A 13273-nucleotide genomic window follows, 5' to 3' on the forward strand; every position below is an offset into this window, starting at 1 on the left:
AAATTAGGAAGTGATATGTTTTGAGTGTGTGTTAGTTTAAAACTTTTGTTTTAGTGTAGTGTAAATGCCATTATTTGGAGAAGGCAATGGCACCCCACTGCAGTACTCTTGCCTGGAAAATCCCATGGACAGAGGAGCCTGGTGGGCTGCCGTCCATGGGGTCGCTAAGAGTTGGACACAACTGAAGCAACTTAGCAGAAGCAGCAGCTTTCTTTATAGTCCAACTCTCACATCCATACACAACTACTGGAAAAACCATAGCTTTGACTAGGCAGCCCTTTGTTGGCAAAGTAATGTCTCTGCTTTTTAATATGCTGTCTAGGTTGGTCATAACTTTTCTTCCAACGAGCAAGGAGCTTTCATTTTATGGCTGCAGTCACCATCTGCAGTGATTTTGGAGCCTCCCCAAAAAAGTCTGTCACTGTTTCCACTGTTTCCTCATTTATTTGCCAGAAGTGATGGTACTAGATGCCATGATCTTACTTTTCTGAATGTTGAGTTTTAAGCCACCTTTTTCACTCTCCTTTTTCACTTTCATCAAGAGGGTCTTTAGTTCTTCTTTGCTTGGTGATGTCATCTACATATCTGAGGTTATTGATATTTCTCCTGGCAATCTTGATTCCAGCTTGTGCTTCATCCAGCCCAGTGTTTCTCATGATGTACTCTGCATATAAGTTAAATAAGCAGGGTGACAATATACAGCCTTGACATACTCTTTTCCTTGTTTGGAACTAGTCTGTTGTTCCATGTCCAGTTCTAACTGTTGCTTCCTGACCTGAATACAGATTTCTCAAGAGGCGGGTCAGGCGGTCTGGTATTCCCATCTCTTTAAGAATTTTCCACAGTTTGTTGTGGTCCACACAGTCAAAGGCTTTGGCATAGTCAATAAAGGAGAAGTAGATGTTTTTCTATAACTCTCTTGCTTTTTCCATGATCCAGCGGATGTTGGCAATTTGATCTCTGGTTCCTCTGCCTTTTCTAACAGGTTTCTCAGGAGGCAGGTAAGGTGGTCCAGTATTCCCACCTCTTTAAGAATTTTCCAGTTTGTTAGAGGAGGAAATTGAGCAGGGAGGGAGGGTGTCCACCTTCTGCAGTGAGTCTGGATCTCGGAAATGTTAAAAAACAAAATTCAACCCAGTAACTTTGAAGATCTAATTGACTTTATTCAGTGGTTCAGGAATCAGGGAGAACCCCATCTAGCAACTATAAGGGCACTCAGAGGGTCGGTACAAAATGGAAGGTTTTTTACAGGAAAAAGGGGGGGGGGGAGAAGTGCCAAGGGTTTTACTATGTAGATTGTTTCTTCTTCTCTTCGGGAATGGAGAGGGTCCCTGTGACAGATTATTATGTGACAGCTTCTCATTGGTGCCAACCAGAAAATTCCAAACTCGTTAAGATTACATTTATGGTAAAGATTGAAACTGCAATTGGGCTCGGTATTAAATCTAGCTTTGGAATCATGGGCTTTAGCACAAGTGACGCCATTTTGGGCCTGTGGGTTTTCTCTTTAACAGAACTTAGGGAGCAAAGAAGGCAGAACAAGGACAGACTTATGGAAAAGGAAGCAGCAGCGGTAATGCAGGCCCCAGAATGGGAGGGTTTCCTTGCTGCTGCTGCCAAGTCGCTTCAGTCCTGTCCGACTCTTAGCGACCCCATGGACTGCAGCCTACCAGGCTCCTCTGTCCATGGGATTTTCCAGGCAAGAGTACTGGAGTGGGGTGCCATTGCCTTCTCCAGGGTTTCCTTGGGATAGGTGTGTATGCTTGGTGGTGGACATTCTGCTTGCTTTGTTTGAACTACCTCAAACATTTGACTTGTTAATCACAGCACTTTTTTAGAGAAGCTAGCAGAATTGGGCTGGGTGAGAGACCCTGATAACCTGCCTGACCCAAGTTGCAGCAGAGGCTCTGGGTCCAAGCCCAGACTCTGGCACTGCCTATCAAGTAGGAACACCTCAACATTAATTGAGCACCTCTGAGACAAGTATTGTTCAAGACCCTGGGGCGCAAAGATATAAAATCAAAACTTTTTGTCATTAAGGGGTTATTCTCTGGTGGCGCAGTGATAAAGAATCTGCCTGCGCATAGAGGAGATAAGATTTCATCCCAGGGTTGGGAAGATCTCCTGGAGAAGGAAATGGCAACCCACTTCAGTATTCTTGCCTGGGAAATCCCATGGACAGAGCAGCCTGGTGGGCTTCAGTGCATGGGGTTGCAAGAATGGGACACGACTTAGCTACTAAAACAACAACAATAAAGCCCTGTAAACACAAGCAGAGGACTTATCTCCTATGGCCGCAGGGGGACCACCTATATATAGAGAGAGATGCTATAACTATAAAGTGCTCAAACTGGTTGCATACTGTATGTTGGAAAATAGCCCTGGGAGACAAAGCTCAGGCTGGGAAATAAAGCCAGGAGTGCGGCGGGGTACTATAGCCGACTCTGACAGCCCTCGCGCTGAACTTGTTTTCTGAACTTTGAGATCCGTTGCGTGCGTTTAGAATGCCGAGGAATCCCTTTTAGGAAAGCCTGTTAAAATAGATTTTTAACACTAACGGCTTAAACACTCCAGTCGTAGCCTTTTTGAATCAGAATGGCTGAACGAGGGACCCTAAATCTGCATTTTTACACCCCTACCCCCGGGACAATCTGACGCTGGTAGGCTTCGCAACAACAACAAAAACAACAGCTTAGCGACGGGCCTGAAGAGAGATTCCTAAGTCCTAAGCTAAGGCAGCAGGAACGACAGCGCCTAGTCGACCGGAGAGCAAACCAATCCTTTGCAAATAACAGTACTCCAAAAAAATAAATCCTAGCCGAATAATACAAATAATAATACAAACAATAAGAGCAGAAGAACTGAGAGGCTAAGCGCAAAGCCGTCGCAGTCAGCCCGCAACACTCCTCCCAGTCTACTCTGGCGGAGTCGACGTGACGGTCCCTTTAAGAACTCCCTTTCTTCCTCTGTCTCGCCTGCCGCGAGGCGTGAGGCGTGCGGGCCGGCCGGCGGCGCGTGCGTGCTGGCAGCCGTCTACCGGCCGGGCCTTTTCCCCAACGGGACGATCGCTGCGGCCGACGCCGGCGCTCGTTACGTGCGCGCGCGTGGCCCCGCCCCTCGCCCGCCCCTTCCCCTCCCCCCTCCGCGGCCTCCCCCGCCCGCGCCGTACAGCTGGCCCAGTGACGCGAGCACTGCCACTGCTGCCGTCGCGGTGTTCCATTCTCAGCCGGCGACAGCCTCGTCCCCCTGCCACCGGCCTCCTCCTCACGCAGCGCCGGCCAGACGACGGCACGCGCGCGGGGGCTCGCCTAGACCCGAGAGGGCTGCGGGCGCGCGCGGGCGACGGAGCGGATCCCAGCGCCGCGGAAGCTGCGAGCGCCCCCCTCCCGGAGGTCGCCGCGCCGTCCCCCCGGTGAGTTGTCACCGCGGCCGGGGGCGCGGCGCGGGGCCGGGCATTGTGTCACAGGAGCGCCCGACCGGGCCGGCTGTCAGGGGCGCGGGGCCGGCGCGCACAGCCCAGGAGGGGGACGGCTTGGGGAGCCCGGGCAGCCGCCCCGAGTCGGCTGCTGTCCGCGCTTCCTGGCCCGGCGCCCCGGGGTGTCACCCCAACTCCCCGGGCGGCGAGCCCCGGTGCTTGGCGTGGGCCGGGAGGGCTGGCGGGGTGGGCTGTGTGCCGAGGCCGGGAGGAGCACCGACCGGCAGGCTTACGGCCGGGAGCTTGGTGGCCGGGACCGGGGCGCGCTGCCCAGGGGCCTCTCCGGTCGTGCGGGGTCGCGCTCCGGACCGGAGTTCAGGGTGGAGACCGCACTTTGCAGGTCGCAGGAGAGGAGGTAGGCAGAGGCTTTCTTTTCTTTATTACTTGTTAACCGTTTTCGCGTCAGGGCCAACGAAAGCGGCGGGTCCCGAGCTGGGGCAGGGTCGGCTTAGCGATGGTGGACTTCGCAGGACAACCTTGGAGCCGAGGTGTGCAAGCCCCGGAGCTTCATGGAGCTCCCGCGTCTCGTCTGGTCTTTAATCTCAAAACTTCATTATTATCCGGGCTGAGACGCACCGAAACCACTTCCTGTTTGTGTATGTAGACTTTTTTTTTTTTTTTAATTTCTGGTTTTTAGAAGCTCCAAATATTGGTGTCGGTCTGACCCTCCCACAGGGTTGTGACTGTGGGGGCAGCTGAAGTGGGAAAAGTTACCCCGTAAGGGAGGTCAGGAGAAGGAGGTGGTTTGGGGCACCGTGAGACCCAGGAGAAAAGCGTCGAAAACACATCTTTAGCTGGCTCGAGGGAAGTTCAGCAAGGAGGCCTGATGCTGCTGTTCCCATAGAATGTCCTCTGGTGGTAGGTACTTCCTCCGGCTATTTCTCAGATCACTTGCATCCTTATTTCTTTTCTCCAGGGTACACATTGATGGTATGTTTGCACAACATTCGCTTGTTCATACATTCTTTCTTTTCTTTAGTTTCACGAAAGTTTTTGTGATATAGGATATATGCCAGGCACTGTGTGCTAGGTATTCGGGTTACTGCAGTGAATAAGACAGAACCCAGCCATTCCTTACAGAGTTCACAGTTTTTAAATCAACTCATTTTGGATTATGTTGTTAATTTTCACTGGTGGCCATTGCTGCTTAAGGAAGTTCTGCCCAGTGTGTTAATAGGGGACAGTACTGGTACAAGACCTGATAAATAGAAATCCCTGTCCACAGAGTGGCTTTTTGGATACTGTAGTAGAAGTGTTCTGTGAAACCAAACCTCACCTACAGCTAGATGGGGCAGGTCCCTGATCAGAGTAAGACATCCCAGGGCTCCCCCACCGCCGCCACCACCACCCTGCAGTGCTTAAACCCTCAGAGCAAACCCTTTGTCAGATGGCAGAGTTCAGCTTATTTGCTTGAGGCTTGCCTGGTCAAAGGTCAGAATTTGGGCAGATAGAAACGAAAGGAAGAAAGGTAGAATGAGCTATTACAGATGCAGGCTGGCAAACGATGAGCCCTCAGCACTTTGTCTGGTCTCCTGGCTGGTCTCCATCATGTGGTGGTTGAACTTGTGCTGTCATGTAATGGTCTCTTCGTAGGGGATTTCCTCCCTTGCGATGGCCAGGGCAGCAATCTCTATAGCTTCCTCCCCACCCCCCCATAACACATGTATGCACCCTCCAAAGGGAATTATTCACCTGACTTCTTAAAAGGAAGAACATATTTTAAGTTTACTGCTACTCAGCATTATGCATTTCCATCCTCCAGGAAAAAAATTTGCCTTATGTTTAAAATGTTTCCTTGTTCTCTTTTTCCACATTCTTAGCTCTTTGATAACCAGATAACTACTGGTATCTGTCTGTGGCCCAGAGAATTATAGTACTGTGTCTTTGAAAAAATTCGTGAGTCATGTAATCTTCCTTATTTCTGTTCCAAAACAGTTGAACTGGGGAGAATGTCTTGAGCAGAGCCTCTTGCAGGCGGAGAAGGAAGGCCAGAGAGCACATGTCCTCGTCTTCCTCTCTAGTTCTCCGTTTACCAAGGGGCGATTTGCAGAGAGGGACATGATGCCTGTGTCCAGGCCTGACATGCCCACTTGGAGGCCTGAATGTCTGCAGACCCACCAGGCCCAGTTGTGTAATTGCCATGCAGGAAGCACTTTCCTGAGCTCCTGAACTGACATGTGATCTCCTAGTGAAAGCTGACTAGCAGGATTCCTTTTCCCTCTTCCATTCTCCTGGACAGTAGGGAAGTCTTGTCTGGGGGTATTCCCTCAGGCAGTAGGAGAAACAGGAGAAGGGACAAGGAGAGGGAGAAGCCCAGTGCCTTTTTTGTTTTTAACTTTGCAGGCAGATACTACTGTGGTGCAGACTTGAGTGCAAATTTGCTTCTTGGGTTAAGAGTAAGCATTGGGACGAATGCTTGTATGTTAATAGAGACTCTTTTTCCTGGTCGAGATGGCTTCAGGCTAGGGTCCACTCACATATCCAACTGTGGTGAGGCTTCACTTAATGGAATGAGTTTAAAAAAAATTAATATTCTTAAGTTACATTGCCACATTGCAGGAAACTTGAAACTAGAGCAGTGAGAAATAAGGCCCATGATATGCCAGTGTTGTTTCCTTATTGGTTGGAATGAAGGCTGCAGCTCGAGGCTGGGGCTGGGGGATATGTGATGGGTGTTGGAAGCTGCTAACAACTATGGATCTGAGACCAAAGAAGCAGTCTCAGGACAGCTCAAGGACCATCCTTGAGCATCAAGACACGTTCACTCCTGCCCTGGCTAGGATTCATGGCAGCAGCCGTTCTACCCTTAGATGGCTATGAGTTCTGGTGTCTCTTTGTAAAATCTTTATCAGAAAAAGTAGAGATGCTGGAAAGAGGCACTTCAGACAAGGGCTAGGTTTTAGCAGCAGAGTCTGTGGGCACCTACGGATGTTTCCCTTTTCTTGTGCTCACCTGTGTCTGTGGTGCTGGCCTTTTTCTTTCCCTCTTAGTTCCTTGGCCTAGAAACCGGCAGGATTCCTCTATTTGCTCTCTGATCGTCTGGTTCATACCTGAGTGTGGAAGTCTCCACTCCTTTGGTAGACTTTGCAGTGGTGCTGAGCTGGGTTGCTGCAGCTGTGGAAGGCCACCTGTGCTGTCGTCAGGGCTAGGGGACGGTTGAGTCTCTGTGAAGGTGCTGGTACAGCAGGAACAGGAAACGCAGCTACCATGGTGAAAACTAAGTGGGTTTCACAGACTCTGTTGTTGCCTGTGATGTATTCTGCCTCCCTGACTCTTCCATCTCAAAAGAGGAAAATAGCCACCCTTGAAACATCAGAAGCTGCGTGCCAAGAATTCATGCAGTCCTCCAGAAACAGGATATTATTGAAGCATTTTTCTCAAGCAGAAACAGATGTAGTTCCCTGTTAGTGTCGCCAGTGTTAGTGGATCCTTATAAAATTACCTGATAGCAGTGTGCCCTTAAGTGTACCCCCCAACATGTATACAAGCATTATTATTATTATTATTATTATTATTATTTTTGGCAGAGCCTCATTGCTTAATCTGGGGAAGGTTAGCCTGGGATTCCTGATCAAAGTTAGCCTGGGTTTGTAGATGCAGAGGTTGTGACTGACAGTTCCTTATTACTCAAGAGGATCTTGTGTGGTGAAAAATTTGATGACTCAGGATTCTTTCCTCCTGTAGTTGGTGATTGAACACAGAACCTCAGGGAAGAGACACAGATAGGGGTTTTTTCCCCAATTTACCCTTTCTTTCTGTCCTTTTTTTTTTTTTTTGTGGAACACTTCACGAATTTGCGTGTCATCCTTGTGCAGGGGCCATGCTAATCTTCTCTGTATAATTTCAGTTTTAGTATGTGTGCTGCTAAAGCACTCTTTCTGTCCGTTTTTAAGAAGGGGAAAGTCTAATCTTTCCAAATCCAGCCTCCTGCCAGCAGTGACTTGCCTTCATTCACAGAAGTTGAAGACTAGAGTGTAAATTGCCCTATATGTAGACTCTCCTTGCTGAAATTTTGGCTAGACTAGGCTAATGATGCGAAGAACTGACTCATTGGAAAAGACCCTGATGCTGGGAAAGATTGAAGGCAAGAGGAGAAGGGGACGACAGAGGATGAGATGGCTGGATGGCATCACTGACTCAATGGACATGAGTTTGAGTAAGCTCCGGGAGTTGGTGATCGACAGGGAAGCCTGGCATGCTGCAGTCCATGGGGTCACAAAGAGTCAGAAACAACTGAGCAACTGAACTGAACTGAGGCCAATGAAACATGCTTCTGGGAATGGGAAAGGGGTATTCATCCCTTTCTTCCTTCTTTGGGTTATTCTTAGTTGATCTCAGTAAACTGAGTTGATGGGAGTTTAAAAAAGAGAACTTGAAAAAGAGAACAAGGTGGTTTTGCTTATTTTGCATTTTAAGTTGTCAAGACAAACTGAGGGGAGAGGGGAGACTGAGGCTTTTTTTTTTAAATTGTTAATATGCTGGGACAAGATTACAGAAGACTTGGAAAATAGAGGAGGGGAACCACTGTGATTCTACCATGCTAACACAAACATCATGTCCATGTATGTATTCTGTGGTAGTCCTGTACATTCGATTTTCTATTTCTTTTTATCATCCAACATTACAGCATAAACATTTTCCTGTAATGACACATAACTTTTATAATTATTTTTAGTGGCTTTATAAAATTCCGTTAACTAGATCAGCTGTGATTTAAATACCCTTTTTTATACATCTGCTTCCCCGGTGGCTCACATGGTTAAGTGTCTGCCTGCAGTGCGAGAGACCTGGGTTCGATCCCTGGGTCAGGAAGATCCCCTGGAGAAGGCAGTGGCACCCCACTCCAGTACTCTTGCCTGGAAAATTCCATGGACAGAGGAGCCTGGTAGGCTGCAGTCCATGGGGTTGCAAAGAGTTGGACACGACGGAGCAACTTCATTTTTTTTTTTTTTCATTCATTTTATACATCTAGATTATTTCTAAGTTGGCTCAAGGAGATTTTTTTTTTGGAGGGTGATTTTATTTTGTCATGACATTTTTAAAAGACAACTTTATTGAGACATAATTTATATATCATAAAGATCATCCATTTCAAATGTACAAGCAATGGATTATACTATATTTAGCATTGTCCAGCGATCACCATAATCTAATCTAATCTAATCTTAGAACATTTTCATCACCTCCCAAAGCAACTCCATTAGTAATCACTCCCTATTTCTCTACAATTCCTCTGGTTCAGGGGTACCACTAGTCCACTGCTCTGTCTGTAGTTTACGTATTAGGACATTTCATTTGAATAGAATCATATATTATACAGTCTTTAATGATTGCCTTCTTTAATTTAGCATAATGTTGCTGAGGCTTATCCATGTTGTAACATATGTCACTACTTCATTCTGCTTTATTGCTGAATAATCTGTTGTATAGATATACCATATTTTGTTTATTCATCAGCAGAAAAACATTTGGGTTGGTTCTGTTTTGGTGATTATGAATAGTGCTGCTATGAACTCATGGTTTTTGTGTAGGCATAGATTTTTTAATTTCTCAGGGAATTATTTTTAAAGCTGCATCTGTATTTTTATTTTGGATTTAATGTTCTACTTGGTTATGTTGTTTGTTTGGGTAAGAACAGTATAGTGAGATCTCTTGTCGAAAGATGTTGAAGGTATTGCCCTGAATTTAAGAAGAGGTGCTCTATCTCTCTGTCTATATCACATATTTAAGAAGTTTGAACTCTCCAATAGCATTGTTTCCAGGTCTTTGGTGCAGAACTTTATAAACAGCAGCGAGAGCTAATAGATGCAATAGTGCTTAAATTCAGTGCACATGTACTGCTACTTAAAAAAAAAAAAAAAAGGGAGCGGGGAGAGGGGTGGGGTGGTGGTTTAGCATGAAGGCTCCCAGTTCTAAATCACATCATCATGTCTTTTGGAAAGAGAGTTACCATGAACCCCACAGAGCCTTCCTTATCAATGTAATTTATAGTTCTCAAAAGTTTTTCCTCTCTGTATGAAAAATTGCATGCAAGGGCTCTGTGCACCTGCTTGAGGCTGCTGCTGGGCTGGGGAGTGGCGTGCCTGATGAAGAGAAAGCCAGCCAGTGATGGGGGAGGGGGAGGGGCTGTGTAAACACAAGTCTAGAAAAAATATTCTTTAGAACAGCTCTTACAGGCAGACCTTAGTTGCACCCAAGGTTTAAAATATAGATCATGCCAGACACAAAGAGGAACAGATGGTGCTGCTGGGAGTGTCATTTCCTCCACAGAATCTACCCCTGGGTGGCTTTGCATCATAGCAGCCTCAGTACTGAAATAGTGCCATGCCTACTTTCGCCCTTGTCTTAATTGGAACTCCTAGCATTTGTGATTAGTAGCTGTTCTTGCTTCTCCTGCTCCTAGATTCCTACCAGAATCTCTTGAAAGTGTGCATGTATAGGGCACCTGAAGATCAGAGAGTCCAGAAAGTTCTACCTCAGAAATATGTGGGACACAGGCCACATGCCTTTTGTCCACAAGCCAGACAAAACCTAGGAAGTTGAGTTATTTTCCCTTGTACCTGTTTCAGGTTCCTGTACCTGTAGCTAAGTCCCCGGACCAGTTCTTCCAGAAAGTTCGTGTATGTGTGTGTAAATGTGTATGAGTGCAGCCATAACTTCACAGCCACTGTTCACTGCCAAAAGTTTTAGATTTGGAGTAGGCTCTACCTGTTAATGGCTTCCCTTGTGGCTCAGATGGTAAAGAATCTGCCTGCAATGCGGGGGACCTGGGTTTGATCCCTGGTTTGGGAAGATCCCCTGGAGAAGGGAATGGCAACCCACTCAGTATTCCTGCCTGAGAAATCCCATGGACAGAGGAGCCTGATGGGCTACAATCCGTGGAGTCACTGAGCAACTAACACTTTCACTTTCACTACCTGTTAATTTAAATTCTGTTCCTAAGTACTAGGAGTCTCAAAAGAGTGAGGACACAGTATCCACATGTTACTTGCACAGTACGTCAGGCATGTGACCAGAGAGAGCTTGTGAAATGCCGGAGTTGGAACAATGGGGCTTGAGGATGGTCTCATTTCACCACCTCACTTTATAGAGAAAAATGGGATATGGTTGCTCAGAGCTCATTTCCTTGAGTGCTGACGGGGCCAGGGCAGAAGCCAGGGCTTCAGATTCCTAGTCTGGTGCATTTTCTGTCCCAGTGTGATCAGCTTCTTTTCCCTGGGCCTCTTCCAGGAAAGAGGGCTGGAGCCCAAAAGGGTATGTGGTTCATATCGTTAGAAACAAACTCATATCCCTCTGTGATTGTGGCTTTTGAGTCTTTAGTAGTGAAATTACAAGAGAATGAGCCTCTAAATTCAGTTCTTCAGAAGAACTGTTCCTTAAAATGGGAGTTGTTGTGTTTAGCCTGGCCTGCTTAACTCTTCTATCTCTGTACTGTGCTTCCTTACAATTTAAAAAACACTCTGACTCCAGGCCGACGGGATGTGTTCTCTGAGTCATTTTCCCCTTGCGGTCTCTCTCGCCTAGGTGAGGCGGTGGCAGGTACTGGTGGCATCCTGGATGTAGGAGGACTGCCCAGTATTTGAGAACATGCTGTCTGGGCGAGCTGACTGCCTCTCCTTCCCACCCTGTTAGCAGACCGAAACCCTTTGCAACCGTGGTTCTGGTTTCCTCAGGTTTATTTCATGTGGGTCAGCCACCCGTCCACATGCATGCAGTGTGAACAAGGTCTCTAACTGTGTCTTTAAGCAGCGAGGAAGGAAACAGACTTCTTGGGTTGAGTTGTCGCATATACTATCTTTCTCCAGATAGCCAGTGAGCAGTTTTGTGTTCAGTGGGTGCTGTTCTTTCAGTTGGCACGCCCGGGGCATTTCTAGAGGGTTAACACATGGTGTGTTGGCTAGTCCACACCTTTATCAATCCTTGATTCTCATCCACCCCCAGGTAGAAACTCTGCCATGGGAAGGCGGTCTACCTCCTTGTTTCAGTCCTGTGGGGGATTTTGCTTGTTACACAGCAGGATGGCAAGAAAAACAGGCTCTGGGTTTCATAAGATTTCATTGGTCCATCCTAGTTTCCCCTTTACATGTGCCCTCAAGTCCTAATCATTTGTGAGCTGAAAGTCTGGTTGGGCTGTGACGTCAGACTGGTGGGAGGTGGGCAGAGGGTTGCTACAGAAACCAAGAGGAAGGAAGGAATCAGGTCATTTGTGTGGCAGGTACTTAGTGAATGCCTGTGGTTGCTCAGGCATTGTGAACAAAGAACAAAAAGGACACAGCACTTGCCCTCATGAGGTTAACAGTCTGGGGGAATACCCGGGGGTTATTTAATATGACAGTAGTGCTGGAGGAATCTGTTGTGTAAAGCAGGCGTTCAGCTTGGCTACTCAAAAGGAGTGGCTCTGGCTTTTTCAGGGACATTTGTGCTCCAAACCCACAATCACCCTGGAAAGGAGGAGGGCTTGAAACATTCTCTTGGCGAATTCTACCTGGCCTCCCTAGCAAGAGAGCAAATTGCCTTTCTCTGTAGAGCAAGCTCGGTCTAGGAATTTGGAGTCTGGACTCCCATTTTCTGGCTTTACTTGAGTGCTGCACAGTCTGTGGGATCTTAGTTCCCTGACCAGGTATCAAACCGGTGCCTCCTGAAATGGAAGTATGAAATCTCAACCACTGGGCTGCCAGGAAGTCCCAATCAGTTTTTAATGTGTGAATGTTTTCTGACCCTGAAGTATCTTCCCTTCACCCGCTCCCCCACCTTTCTTTTAGTTTAGAGAGAAAAGCCTGTGTGAGTTTAACAGTGAGAAATTGGGAGGGAAGTAGGATCAGTGGTGTGCATTCTTTAGGGAATCTTTTCTTCTCCTTTTCCTTTAAGTCTCAGTTTTAAATAATGTTAATTTGCAGTATCTCTTCCTATTATGGGGCTTTCCTGGTTGCTCAGCTGGTAAAGAATCCACCTGCAGTGCAGGAGACCCTGATTCGATTCCTGGGTCAGGAGGATCTGCTGGAGAAGGAATAGGCTACCCACTCCAGTATTCTTGGGTTTGCCTGGTGGCTCACCTGGTAAAGAATGTGCCTGCAATGTGGGAGACCTGGGTTTGATCCCTGGGTTGGGAATATTCCCTGGAGAAGGGAAAGGTTACCCACTCCAGTATTCTGGCCTGGAGAATTACATGGACTACAGTCTATGGGGTTGAAAAGAGTTGGACACGACTGAGTGACTTTCACTTTCACTTCCTGTTATATCTGGCTTTATAACCTGCCAGGGTGGTAAGGCCCCAGTACACTACTGGCGCAGATAAGGGTCCCAATAAGCACATTTCCCACGTAGGCTCAGGTTCTTGGCTAAGATTGTAAGTTCCTCAGGGTCAGTGCTTGTCTCGTCCACTTCTTTATACTCAGCTCCTGGATTAACTGGTTGATAAGAATTGACCAGATGTAGAGGATTAAAGTAAAAAGGGTGAGAGGGCAAGGTGACTTTGAGCCTTGATGACAAGAAATGTAAGAGTGGCATTATTGATAAAATTCTAGAAAGAAACATTTTGAGGGAGGCCTGGCTTGAGTGGAAAACAAATATAAACAGGGTGATAAGAAGCTGTTAACATTCATCAAGTTCATTCCGACTGGTGGCTGGAAAAGAAGAGAGCTCAGGACCCGTGGAGGTGGAGGGAGGGAGGGAAGGAAGGAAACAGAGGATATTGGTTGTCCAGAATGTTTCAGTGAGGCCAGTCAAAAACAAATTACAGGACCTGTTGAATTTTGATCCTAGACCAGAGAGTTACCCCTTCTGATATTCAGGTGCAGG

At 47.1% G+C, this 13273-nt stretch overlaps 1 protein-coding gene and 1 non-coding gene across 12 annotated transcripts in view; one reads left to right on the forward strand and one right to left on the reverse strand.

Annotated features, from left to right (window-relative positions):
• Positions 1 to 3129: 3129 nt before the first annotated feature.
• SUSD6 (sushi domain containing 6) overlaps positions 3130 to 13273 on the forward strand; it is a 102850-nt gene continuing 92706 nt past the window's right edge. For 4 of the 11 annotated variants that reach the window (XM_061429245.1, XM_061429251.1, XM_061429252.1 and 1 more), the window contains exon 1: positions 3130 to 3412. The gene's annotated coding sequence lies outside the window, so the exon portion shown is untranslated. Of the gene's footprint in view, positions 3413 to 3485; positions 4072 to 4094; positions 4334 to 13273 lie in introns of those variants that run through there. The other 7 variants (XM_061429247.1, XM_061429246.1, XM_061429250.1 and 4 more) reach the window with 4 other exon arrangements.
• On the reverse strand, positions 7246 to 7348 carry LOC133256338 (U6 spliceosomal RNA). Its single transcript, XR_009739202.1, has one exon. It is a non-coding gene; the product is annotated as a U6 spliceosomal RNA (small nuclear RNA).

This window comes from Bos javanicus, chromosome 10 (assembly GCF_032452875.1).
Source record: "Bos javanicus breed banteng chromosome 10, ARS-OSU_banteng_1.0, whole genome shotgun sequence".
Lineage (NCBI taxonomy): Eukaryota > Metazoa > Chordata > Mammalia > Artiodactyla > Bovidae > Bos > Bos javanicus.